A 14,195-nucleotide genomic window follows, 5' to 3' on the forward strand; every position below is an offset into this window, starting at 1 on the left:
TGAACACACAAACAAAACTGAAAACACAGCTAAGCTTTTCTACAATGCTCGAGTCAAGCTAAAGCGCCATGGCAATGTAGTCAAATGATGCTATGTAACTGCACTCTGTGTGTGTGTGTGTGTGTGTGTGTGTGTGTGTGTGTGTGTGTGCGCGCACAATGGTGGCTGCTGTGTAAGAACACAAGCGTGAACACCCTAACTTTTGACACGTTGCGGATTTATTGGTTATTTTTCTTTAAATACTGTTAAATGTAATGTAGATGCTGCTATCTGAAAGATGAGGCACTTAAATCCACTGTGCTACTGCTCCTCTAGACTCCATGAAACTTGGCAACATATTCATGACCACACCTCCAGTTGCACACGTTTTAAGGGAGTTTTGTGCATGCGCAACTCTATCCTCCCTGGCTCAACATAGATCCTGCTAAATGAGACACACTCCTCAGATGTTCTAATTCACTCACTATATAATGTAGTAAAATTAGATCGAACACCAATATATGTTAAAGTTGTACTGTCAGTAAACCTATTTTGTGAGTTTATGAGTGATTTACAGTATGTTAAGTTATGAATTTTATCATACAGTAATCCGTTTGATTCTCGGTAAAATGTGGCTTGGCTCCCTGTTGAACACAGCTTCTTCTGCTGCCTAGTTTACAGCCCTTTGTGCTTGTTATCACCTTGGTGATGTTCTGTTGTCTGTTGCCCCCATCAGTCTCTGAATGTGGTCCAGGAAGTGATTTTTCATGGGGACTTCATCCTGCAAATCTGGAGCAATGTGGCATTAATTTTGTTCGACGTGTGCAGAATGGTCATAAAGAACAACCGCACTGATAACAGTGCCTTTATTCTGGCTTTCGAGGGGTATCTTCCCAGAGAAGGTGAAGGTTATTACCAATGTGAAATGAAGCTGTACGTCCCATCACCCCATGAGGTACTTTTGGTGCATGTGTCTTGGGCATATGTCTTCCCACAGGACAGCAGACCCTCTGTGTGGTGATTGTGGCCACCTACTCCATAAGGGCAGCCCCTGTGTTTTGCCACCTGTGTGTGTCACCTGTCATGTGTGCCACTCTCCACACTTGCCAGATTTCCCAGTTTATAAGAAAGAGAAGAAGATACAAGAGTACAAGCAGTAAACTGCTTGAGAGGATGGTTAGCTTCCGATTATGTTGGGTACTCAAATCTCTGGGCCTTTTGTCACCATATCAGTGTGACTTCCAGGAAGGATGATCTACAACTGACCATTTACTCAGATTGGAAACAGCAGTCTGACAGCCTTTTACTAGCCGCCGGCATCTTGTCACAGTCTTCTTTGATCTTCATAAGGCATATGACACAGCTTGGCACTGTCACATTTTAGTTACCCTCTATCGCTGGGACTTCCACGGTCCTCTTCCGATTTTTATCTGCAAGTTTTTATCCCATTGGCTCTTCCAGGTTTGAGGTGACACTTCACTCAGAACACCTTTGAATCCATCAGAACGATATCCCCCAGGGTTGTGTGTTAAGTGTCACTCTCTTCCTCATTGCCATCAATCATCTTGTAAACTCTGTTGGGCTTCTGGTTACCCCGGCATTGTATTGCATCTGTTGCAGCTCCCACACTGAACGCTAGCCCCAAGATGCTATCCTATGGGCCTCTGCATTGGCCCTCTCTCATGGCTTCCATTTTCTCCCTCCAAAAAGCGGGTTACGCATTTTTGCCATCGACCCTCATACACACCAATCCAGAACTTTATTTAGGTGACCAGCACCCAGATGATCTAGTACAATCCCATTTCTTGGGCCTTGTTTTTGAAAAAAGCCGACCTGCCCAAAAATGGAATGATATCTGTTGTGCTAGTGCTCTCAGTAATAAACTCCTCTGGAAAGAAGTCCACTGTCTTATGCCGTCTATGCATAGGTTGTGCTAGACTCACCCATTGTCTTCTCTTGTGTGATGAGCCACCCCAAAATGCGTCTGTGGGGCGAGACTGACTGTGTGCCATGTATTGGTGGATTGTTCCCTTCTTCCAGATTCCTTGTCTTTAATGTTAGCAGACAATTCACAGGTAGTTGCACTGTCTGTCAGTTTCCCACAAGAAAGTTTTTTAAGTTTTCAGTTATAAACTTTTGCTGTACTCGTGGAGTTGGGGCAGAGTTGTGGTTGGGACCACTCTCTGTGTTTTCTAGGTGTGGGACCCATGACCACTCTCCTGGGCAACAACTGATCTTTGATCCCTCTGTTTTCCCAGTTTTTAGATTTGGCCTACCTTTCTGTGCCTTCTACTGTGTGTGTTTTTTGCTTCCTCACTTAATAGTTGGACCCCTCTGACTGGATCCACCCACTTTTAGTGAACTCTGTAACTTACCCAAGTAACTTTTGGATTGAGGGACTGATGTTCTCGCCGTTTGGTCCCATAGCTCCCCTCGATCAACTGATCAATCAGTAAGTCAAAACTGCTTCCAATCATATCAGAATGAATAACTTATACCGTTCTTCCTGCAAAATAGTGGCAAGTTCAGGTAACAATGATGGAGGTGGACAGCGATCACACACCCACGTCTCCAAAATGGCCCACAAAGCCTCAATAATAGTGACTGTGGTGGCCAGGGGAGAAGCGACGGACCATCGGCGTGCTCACCAAACCAGTCCTGGATGATGTGACATGTGTGAACAGGCGCTCTGATGTCTTGGAACAAAGAGTCACCATTGGGGAACAAATGTTGTACTATGGATCCAGTCAGCAAAAATGGTCTTATAATTTTTGGCAGTAATGCAATCTTGCAAAATACTCATGAGGCTCGTTGATTACCACCATATGACTGCCAAAATAATCACCAAACTCCTGCAGTGTTTCACTCTGGGCAGCAAGCAGTGTGCTTCATAGGCCTGTGATGGCATACATCAGATGTAAACTTGGCCAGAAGTTGGAAACGGTATGAAACAAGACTCATCCAACTGAATGACTCTCTTCCATTGCTCTATAGTCCAGGTTTTATGTTTTCTTAGTCTAGGCATTTGCACCACTGACATGTGGTTTTGGAATTCCAGCCCACCATGCAATTCCCATCTTGTGGAGCTTCATTTGTACTATTTTAGTGCTGACAGGGTTTGTGAGTGCGATATTCAGTTCTGCAGGGATTTTTGCAACTGCCGTCCTCTCATTTTTCATGACAATCCTCTTCAATGACTATCTATCATGATCACTCAACACACCCTTTTATGCACATTGTGACTTCACGGATGATGTTTTTCTGCTTTCCCTGCATGCATTATGGATCTTCAATATGGTGCGTCTTGAAACACCAACCACTTCAGTTACCTTGGGCACAAAGGTACCCATCCTATGAGTGCTAACAGTTTGCCCGCATTCGAATTCCCATAGCTCCAGCATAACAAAATTTTTAAATTTATTTCCATTAGACGTGCTGTTTCTTTGGATTCTGTGTAATTTTTTTATATATTTCTATACATGTGGGGATGTTGCAGGAGCATTCCCAGAAAACTAGATATGAAACTATTTAAAAGCAAATTTGATGTGTTGGAAATAGAAGTTTCATAAAGCAGACTTAAAAAAACTGCTTCTAGAATATCTACTGCAATTGTAAGCAATACCGTCACTGCGCGATAGTGTTGGAAATGTTACCAATGACGGTGCCACTAAAGCGGAATTACTAAATACAGTTTTCCATAATTCCTTCGCGAAAGAAGATGAAGTAAATGTTCCAGAATTCGAAACCAGAACAGCTGTTAACATGAGTGACATAAAAGTAGATACCTTAGGTGTTGTGAAACAACTCAAATCACTTAAGAAAGGAAGTCTTCCGGTCCAGATGGTATACCAGTCAGGTTCCTTTCAGAGTGTTTAGACACAGTAGCACCTTTCTTAGCAATCATATACAACCTCTCACTTGACGAAAGGTCTGTTCTTAAAGACTGGAAAGTAGCACAGGTCACACCAATATTCAAGAAAGGAAATAGGAGTAACCCATTGAATTATAGATCCATATCACTGACCTCAATTTGCAGTAGAATTTTGGAGCATATACTGTACTCTAACATTTTGAATCACCTTGAAGAAAATGACTTACTGATACATAACCAACACGGATTCAGAAAATATCATTCTTGTGGAACACAGCTGGCTCTTTATTCCCATGAAGTAATGAGGCTGTCGACAAGGGATCTCAGATCAATTCTATTTTCCTAGATTTCCAGAAGGCTTTGGATGCCGTTCCTCACAAGCGACTATTAATCAAATTGCATGTGTATAGAGTATTGTCTCAGTTGTGTGGCTGGATTCATGATTTCCTCTCAGAGAGGTCACAGTTTGTTGTGATGGATGGTAAATCATCGAGTAGAACAGAAGTGATATCTGGCGTTCCACAAAGTAGTGTCATAGGCCCTCTGCTGTTCCTGATTTACATACATGATCTGAGCAGCCCCCTTAGATTGTTTGCAGATGACACTGTAATTTACCGTCTAGTAAAATCACCAGACGATCAATTCCAATTACAAAATGATCTAGAGAGAATTTCTGTATGGTGCAAAAAGTGGCAATTGGCACTAAACAAAGAAAAGTGCTAGGTCATCCACATGGGTACTAAATGAAATCTGATAAATTTTGGGTATACGTAAATCGCACAAATCTAAGGGCTGTCAATTCAACTAAATACCTAAGAATTACAATAATGAGCAACTTAAATTGGAAAGGCCACAAAGATAATATTGTGAGGAAGGCGAAACAAAGACTGTGCTTTGTTGGCAGAACACTTACAACATGCGACAAACCCACTAAAGAGACAGCCTCTGCTGGAATAGTGCTGCGCGGTGTGGGATCCTTACGAAGTAGGATTGACAGAAGACATCGAAAAAGTGGAAAGAAGGGCAGCTCGTTTCATGTTATTGCGCAATAGGGGCGAGTTGGGGTGGCAGTCACTGAAACAAAGGTGGTGTTCTTTGCAGCAATATCTATTTATGAAATTTCAATCACCAACTTTCTCTTCTGAATGCGAAAATATTTTGTTGACACCCATCTACGTGGGGAGAAATGATCATCATAATAAAATAAGAGAAATCAGAGCTCGAATATAAAGATTTAGGTGTTCCTATTTCCCATGCACCATTCGAGAGTGGAATGGTAGAGTAGTAGTTCGATGAACCCTCTGCCAGGCACTTAAGTATGAATTGCAGAGTAACCATGTAGATGTAGATGTACCTGTAGATGAACTTGTTTCCCTATACCCACTTTATGGAAGTATTTTCTGAAGTTCCTATGACCAATCATTAATCCTACCACGAGTTTAATCTTCCTTCTTTTCAAGCCCAGGATTGTAGTAGTTCTCTTAAAACATTGTTTTGACATCATTAGCTGGTTATGTCATTGCTTTTTGGTTCTTATTCCAGTATTCTGCATGCTGCTTCCTGACACATGTACATATTTTTGATTTTACCATCACTTTATCGATATCAGTTTATGTGTCCTTAAATAATATCCTGATTCAGTCTTCCAGTGCTTTCTACTCCCCCCCCCCCCCCCAAAGATACATTGAAGCAGCTAGATGCTATTGCCTAGTCACCTGGCATTTCCCCTACCATTCCCATGTCTACCACAATCATTAGATTAGTGAGAGATTCTAGATATCATAAAAGTTTTATAGTTTTAGACTGTATGCTATTGCTGCTGCCCCTAGTGTAACCCAAAGATGTAATGGGGACGTGTTTAGCATGGTCTCCATCCCAACAATGGACATGTTGCTAATTCTGCCTGTTGTAGCTAAGCAGGCCAGTCTCCGCTACTTCCCAAACTACTTAGCAGCCACTGCCTGTTCTACTTTATTCCACCATACTCTATTCCTATAAATTATCACAGTTTTATTACAGAGGTTTATATCCAATACATGTTCCTGGAACTTAGACACAGAGCTGTACTGAAATGTTTAATTTGTTTATTTTGGGTCTACTCTATCTTGTTGTGTGATATACTCTCTGTGGTCACCTGTTTCATAAAATTAATTGCTATCTGAACTGGCTAGTAAAAGCCACATAACTGTGCTTCTGGTCTTCTCGGTCACAGTATCTTCAATGCTAGAGGCTGAAAGAAAGCTGGTATCCTTGATTTTGTGTATTGAGCGACAATATTTCTTCTTTCAACACCAATCTATTCAAACTTAATTATGAATATAACAGAGGGAAACTTTCCACGTGGAAAAAATATATCTAAAAAGAAAGATGATGAGACTTACCAAACAAAAGCGCTGGCAGGTCGATAGACACACAAACAAACACAAATATACACACAAAATTCAAGCTTTCGCAACAAACTGTTGCCTCATCAGGAAAGAGGGAAGGAGAGGGAAAGACGAAAGGATGTGGGTTTTAAGGGAGAGGGTAAGGAGTCATTCCAATCCCGGGAGCGGAAAGACTTACCTTAGGGGGAAAAAAGGACAGGTATACACTCGCACACACACACATATCCATCCACACATACAGACACAAGCAGACATATTTAAAGACAAAGAGTTTGGGCAGATTATGCATTGAGATAATTATCATCAGATATGTATATTAAAGTTGTATCACAAATCTTTGGATACAAATATCTTGTACAATGAGAATACTTTCTGGTGATCAAAATGATCAAGAATGGAAGTTAGAATGACAATTCTTCAAACTTCTTTTTTCCTTGCTTCTGTTACATCACAATTGTTATTGTGAGTGCCGTTCTTTTGTAGCTGCAACACACCTCCAGGCCGTGAGGTCTAGGAACAAGCAGCCCCAGCAGTTGGACATGCTAAACTCGTCGTTCTGTCTTGCAGATATGCAGCAACACTATCTCGCATAAAAAAAAATAAAAATAAAAAAAATGCTATCAGAAACTTAACTACTAATAAAATCATTCAGTAAATCTCACAATCATCTTTCATGGGTTAGAAGGACTGAGAATGTAACCCATCATTTTCCATAAATGTCACCCTCTCCCTTCCCCCCCTTACTCCCTCTGAAGCTACCTTCTTGCATTTTTGTTATACACAGGTGTAGCAAATTTTATGATTTTGTGCTATATTTAGGATTAATAACAATAAAGCATGACTGAACAGCTGAACATTCAAGTGAACTGTATTGATATAAAATATTACCCATAACAAATTAAATCTATCACTGTAGTAAATAAATTACAAGTTATATAAACTGTCTACAATAACTGAAAGTAAAATGAAATCTATGCCTTATAAATGTTCATGGCAACTATGGTACATTTGTTTTAGCATGACATTTAATAAAGAACAGATGTATTTGTTCCTCATAAATTATTAATAGTGCATAAATTACTAACTAGAAATAAAAGACGAAAGGCCTCCAACTAAGAGTTGAAAAAAAAAAAGTCTCTTTCCAGATACTTTGTTAATATTATAATTTTACTTTGCATTTCCTTGATTTGAGCAAAGCAAACTGATTGATTATGCCGCTGAAGACCAATTGAGAAGCTGTGTTATATTCTATAGACAAGACAGCAAAATTTGACATCTAGTTATGGCCATAGTTGACTTTCATTTGTTGAAACTGTGTTCACAAGATGCCACAATCACTGACATTGTCATAAATATAATAAAAGCTGCATCCAAAAAGCCGTGTCAGTGCTTTTCATCAGCTGTTCCAACTGGAACTTGACAGCAGCTACACTATGGGATCTAAAGTATCCAGACACTCCCACAAACACGTTTTTCATATTAGGTGCACTGTGCTTCCACCTACTGCCAGGTACTCCATATCAGTAACCTCAATAGTCATTAGATATCATGAGAGAGCAGAATGGGGTGCTAAGTGGAACTCACAGACTTCTAATGTGGTCAGGTGATTAGTTGTCACTCATGTCATATGTCTGTACGCGAGATTTCCACACTCCTAAACATCCCTAGGTCCACTGTTTCTGGTGTGATAGTGAAGTGGAAACATGAAGGGACGTATACAGCACAAAAGCGTACAGGCCGACCTCATCTTTTAACTGACAGAGACCGCCGACAGTTGAAGACCATCCAGACCATCACACAGTAATTTCAAACTGCATCAGGATCCACTGCAAGTACTATGACAGTTAGGCGGGAGGTGAGAAAACTTGGATTTCATGGTCGAGCGGCTGCTCATAAGCCACACATCATGCCCGTAAATGCCAAATGACGCTCCACTTGGTGTAAGGAGCGTAAACACTATTGAACAGTGGAAAAACATTGTGTGGAGTGACAAATCATGCTACACAATGTGGCGATCTGATGGCAAGGTGTGGGTATGGCGAATGCCCGGTGAACATCATCTGCTAGCGTGTGTAGTGCCAACAGTAAAATTCGGAGGTGGTGGTGTAATGATGCGGCCGTGTTTTTCATGTAGGGGGCTTTCACCTCTTTTTGTTTTGCGTCTCACTATCACAGCACAGGCCTACATTCATATTTTAAGCACTTTCGTGCTTCCCACTGTTGGAGAGCAATTCAGGGATGGCGACTGCATCATTCAGCATGATTGAGCGCTTGTTCAGAATGCACGGCCTGTAGCCGAGTGGTTATGTGACAGTAACATCCCTGTAATTGACTGGCCTGCACAGAGTCCTGACCTGAATCCTAAAGAACACCTTTGGGATGTTTTGGAATGCCAACTTCATGCCAGGCCTCACCAACACATCAATACCTCTCCTCAGTGCAGCACTCCATGAAGAATGGGTTTCCATTCCCCAAGAAGCCTTCTAGCACCTGACTGAATGTATGCTTGCGAGAGTAGAAGCTGTCATCAATGCTAAGGATGGGCCGACACAATACTGTATTCCAGCGTTACCGATGGAATGCACCACAAACTTGTAAGGCATTTTCAGCCAGGTGTCGGGATACTTTTGATCACATAGTGTATTTCATCGACTAGCTCTGGTCCTGGATTCGATTCCCGGCTGGGTTGGAGATTTTCTCTGCTCAGGGACTGGTTGTTAGTGTTGTCCTCATCATGTCATCATCATCGTCTCATCCATGATAGTTGCCTGATTGGGTTGTGAAAATATTGGAGTGTATAAAAATTGGGACTTGGTACGGGCACTGACGACCATGCAGTTGAGTGCCCCACAAACCAAACCATCATCATCATCATTATTGACTAGCTCTGCCGTACCAATATCTCTGCTATATTTAGCCTCAAAACCCACTGCACATTATCAAGGTAAGATACTGAGCTGTCACTTCAAGCATATCTTGATTGGAAATAAAAGTGAAATTAAACCGCAACAAGTGGTTTAAAATCCATGAGCTTTTGGCAGAGTACTTTTCGCCCACTGTCAAGTGGTGATTGCCTTTTTTGTTTACATCTACGATCCTTGTATAGCCACACTGCCATCTGTGAATCACTGCTGCCTGCTCCAATGCCCTATATATTAATGTTCCCGTTGCACGACCACTGCACCTGCTTCAACCTTCCGATGGCCAGGTCCCATGCTGTGCTTAGCTGTAGACCATTGTCTTTATTGAGGGTGTTGTCAAAAATTTTTATGTCGGTTGCTTGTTTAATTATGCTCTTGCAGAAAGTGCTAGTCAGTGTGATAATTGAGGTCTCTTCAAATACAATAAAATGCCTGTTTTTTAGAGCATGCTCTGGTATTGAAGGCAAAAGCATCCGTCGTGTTCTACTCAGCTCTGCTCAGTAGTATGCACAGTTTGTCTGATATGAAACTATCCACTTTCACATGGTATTTTATATACTTTTTGTGGTCTGAGGCATACATCATCTTTCACAGGCCTCGTGAGTTGTTGAATTTTTGTTGGAGCCATGAAGACAGAACCGATTTTATGCCTCATTTGGAGATGGCTAACATTTGCTGTTACTGAGCCACAGAATGCCGAAAATGCAAGCTTCAAGTACTCTTCAGCGTCCTTCTGCTTCCTTGTTTTTGGAAAGATGGCTTGTGAAATCTGGCATTTGTTATAGCCGCTTTACTTACTTACTTTCTTTCTATCAGTGGTTCAGTTGGTTCAGCAGGTTTTCAGTGTCTGAGATGGCTTGCGCTCAATGCACCAAGGTCCTCGGAACTGAATGTCTCTGCAATGAATGCTGATAACTGTTAGTGTGTAGATATCGGTCCATGTGGATGGGTTTCTTGTAAACAATGTGGTTGAGACGCCCATTTGCTTTAAGGCGGACGCAGGCGTCAAGGAATGGAAAGGCAAGGCACCATCAGTCTCTACTTTCATTGTGAACTTGGCGATGTTAGGGATATTGTGGATGTGGTCCAAGAATTCTCCCAGCTTTTCATGTCCATGAGACCAGACACTGAACGTGTCATTGACAAAATGATAAAAGCAACTGGGCTTTGTAGGAGCCACGTCCAGGGCAATGTCCTCAGAGTGCTCCATAAACAGGTTGATTATAACTGGAGCTTTTGGGCTCCCCAATTCTATGCCATCCATTTGATTAAAATAATTTCCATCATACAAAAAAATGCGATGTTGGCAGAGTGTGGTTAAATAAGTCCTCAACAGTGCCACATAATAACTGGGAGAGCATATATCTGCAATCGAGGTTGGGAATGCACATGAATAATGACACCAGGCCAAAGCTGACCATGATGCATCCTCCTCCAAGACACAGGCATTTAATTTGACTGACACAAAGATTTGGTTGATGCTGGATTATGTATCAAAACTTTTCGTGGGATGCAACATCTAGAATGATGAGGAAGATGTTGGAGCTTCTCAAGTGTTCGTAACTGGAAGAGAAAGTTATTAAAAATCTGCAAGCACCTGCATTCTGTGGCCTTCCAATGGTTCACGAGAAGAACAATTGTGAGCAGCATTGGTTCGCTGACTTAACAGACTCACAAAATATCTGGCCAGCCTCCTTGATCTGCACATTGATCATTGTGTGCATCATGTCAAGAATATGACTGACTTCATCAGCTGAATTAATTCCTGCATCTTCGAGAAGGAGATATTATGGTCAGCTTTGATGTGATGCTATTTATTCAAGCACATACCCAACTATGATTCCATAGATCTGCTTTCCCACTTTTTTGATGACACTTTTATGGATTTATTCAGGCACACTCGGACATCATCATATTTTTTGTATGATAGAGGATATTTTAATCATACAGATGGCATTGTGATGGGGAGCCCATTAGCTCCAGTTATAGTCAACCCATTTATGGAGCACTTTGAGGACATTACCTTGGACACGACTCCTCCAAAGCCTAGTTGATTTATCATTATGTCAATGGCACATTCGTTGTCTGGTCTCATGGTCATGAATAACTGGGAGAATTCTTGGATCACATCAACAATACCCAAAACATCAAGTTCATGATGGAGGTATAGACTGGTGATGCCTTGCTTTTCTTGGTGTCCTCATCTGGCATAAAGCAAATGGATGTTTCAGCTACAGTTTCTTGTGGAAACCCACCCACTAATATCGGCACTCTAACAGTTACCACCATTTGTCACAGAAACAGTCTGTTCTGAGGACCTTAGTGCATCGAGTGGAAGCCATCTTACGTGCTGAAGACCTGCTGGAGGAACTGGGCCACTTACAGAAAGTATTTAAGGAAAACAACTACATCAACCACCAGATGTCGCAAGCCATCTTTCCAAAAACACAGAAGCAGAAGGACCCCAAGGAGGACTCGAAGAAGCTTGTGTTCTTGGCATTTTGTGGCTCAGTAACAGGAAAGTTTAGCCAACTCCTAAAGAGAGAGAAAATCTATTTTTTCTTCAGGGCTCCAAAAAAAATTTGACAACTCATGAGGCATGTGAAAGGTGATGTAGGCCTCAGAAGGCCAGGAGTGTATAAAATATCATATGGATGTGGACAGTTTCGTGCGTACTCCTGAACAGCAGTACATGAGAGATGCTTTTGCTTTCAGTACCCTGAGAAACCAGTGATATTGTATTGCATTTGCAGTGACATCAGTTATTACACAGACTAGTAGTTTATGGGATAGCATAATTAAAGAAGCGACTGAGATAAAAGTTCATGATGACTTCCTCAATAAAGATGGCAACCTACAGTTACACATGGCATGGGATCCAACCATCGGAGAGTCGAAGCAGGTGCAGGGGTGCACAAGGAAACGTTACCTTATGTGGTATTGGAGCAGGAGCAAGCAAAAGTGATGCCACAGAAGGCAGCATCTCTATATAAGGGCAGTAGCAGCAAGGGGGGGGGGGGGGGGCAAAAAATCGATACGTCAATACTGGTCACCACTCGACATCGGCTGAGGACAAGGTCAAAAGCTTGTGGATTTTAAACGTCGACACAGCTGGTAGCTCGCGAGAATTTTATAATATGTGAAATCTGCTTTCCATTTCAGTTATTTGTGTATCAAGTGCTTTGAAGCAATCCGGCTGTAACAACATCACTGCTATCATTTGACAAAAATCAGCAAAAAGTGGAAGCTTTCAGTCAAATAGTGTGTTTGCTTCAGCAGATGCTCACTGACCTCTGAGATCCTACAATATTCTAGCTAAGTTTTAGCAAGAATTCCATTGTTGAACATGATCGAGCTGTGTAAGCAGCAGCTATTGTCACATAAACTACATTAGCGATAGTCACCTATTTGATAACAGTAATTTTTTTGTGATGCTTCTCGGACAAAATGACACTATGAGAACAGTTCGCGTTTCCACTTGCAGAGAAATGCTTCCTTCTCACGGGTAGAAAGACAGGAACACAAGGTATAGAAGAATGCTCATTGTACTCCCAGTTATTTCTTAAACCATCTTTCTTTTTTGTTTTCTTTCTGGTCAGTTTGTGTGTCCCCTCTGCGCTTGCACCCTTGGCAGTGGCCAATCTCACCACACCCTTGGTACAGCCCCACATATAACTCAATTTTTACCACAGGTCTTTCTACTGCACATAAGGATACCTTTTGCCTTGGAACTTATATTCTTTATATGAGGGGCCCATGGTAGTTTTGCATCCAGGGTTATCCCTAGCTACTTCACTGGTGGAATTTTGTTGAAAAGCTTAAGATTCCAGTTTGTGTCCTAGATACACTTCCTCATGAACAACAGTTTTCATGGGACAAACTTTTAGGTCCTCTTTCCTGCGCCAGTTTTGTAATGATTTCAGAGCACGTTGTTGCTATTTTTTTTCATGTAAACAGTGAAAAATGTTTAATATGAAAAACTGGTTGACACAAAATAATACTCCAGTTGAAACGAAGTCATGTCATTTCATACTTTTTTTTCTTTTACTATGATACACATAATTCTTTGAAACACAGAGACTTTGATTCTTCTATGAACAAATATCTACTTTCTGCAGTCATGTCATCACCCAGTTATGTTTTTTCTTTGCCCCCTTCTCACTATACCAAACAAAGTAAATGATGGTTGTTATTGTTGCTGTGTTGCCTCTTGTTGTTAGGTGTTTCAGAAGTTGCATATTGTGTGTCGAAATCAGTGAATTTTGAGTCACAATTCTTTCATGTTTTTGTTTTAAGTACATGTACAATAAATTCATTTTTTACAAGTGATGGCAGAAAACCGAGATGAGAATAAACTGCTGTTTCTCTTAAAATGTAAATGGAGCTGCTTAAGGCAGTTGATGGAAAAATAGTGATCAGATTATGGCAGTGTTCGAGTGTAGTGTGTTTGAGTCAGAGGGAATGGGTAAACCCAAAGATGTAGAGGCTGCTTTACTTGTTTTGTTCAAAAATTCAGTAGTATGTCTCAGAATGCTCAGGATCTTTATTGCTTGGAAGTTGTAAATGAAATTGCAAAACAAATGGATACAAAATTTTCTGAAAATCCAGATTAGTTGGAACTTTGTAGGAAAAGAAACGGTACAGTATTATGAAATATTTGCTGTAAAGACAACAAAATATTAACAATTGTGACTACTGATTGGTTTCAGTGTGAGATGTGATTTATTCGTCTCATAACATACGATTTTCAGATCACTTAATTTGATGTATAGGAGACATGTAAAGACTTAAAATAAGGAAAAAAAATTAAGAGAAATACAAAAATTTACTTAATTTTATATGCATTTGTGAAATAATGCTGCTGGGATACATACTACGGTTTCCAGTATACAAAAAAATAAAATGTATAATTATCTTGCTAAAACTGATAAACTGTCTTCAGTGAATTCTTCACTAGAATAATAACAATTTTCCACCAGAAGAGTAAAGAGTAATACTTTCAGTGAACCAAGCTCAGTGTCAAATATATTACTGCCT

The 14,195-nt window shown here is 40.8% G+C and overlaps 1 protein-coding gene across 1 annotated transcript in view; it reads left to right on the forward strand.

Annotated features, from left to right (window-relative positions):
• Nucleotides 1-14,195, forward strand: part of LOC126262381 (protein bicaudal D) — a 115,365-nt gene that overhangs the window by 86,561 nt on the left and 14,609 nt on the right. The window lies entirely within an intron of this gene.

This window comes from Schistocerca nitens, chromosome 6 (genome assembly GCF_023898315.1).
Source record: "Schistocerca nitens isolate TAMUIC-IGC-003100 chromosome 6, iqSchNite1.1, whole genome shotgun sequence".
Classification (NCBI taxonomy): Eukaryota; Metazoa; Arthropoda; class Insecta; order Orthoptera; family Acrididae; genus Schistocerca; species Schistocerca nitens.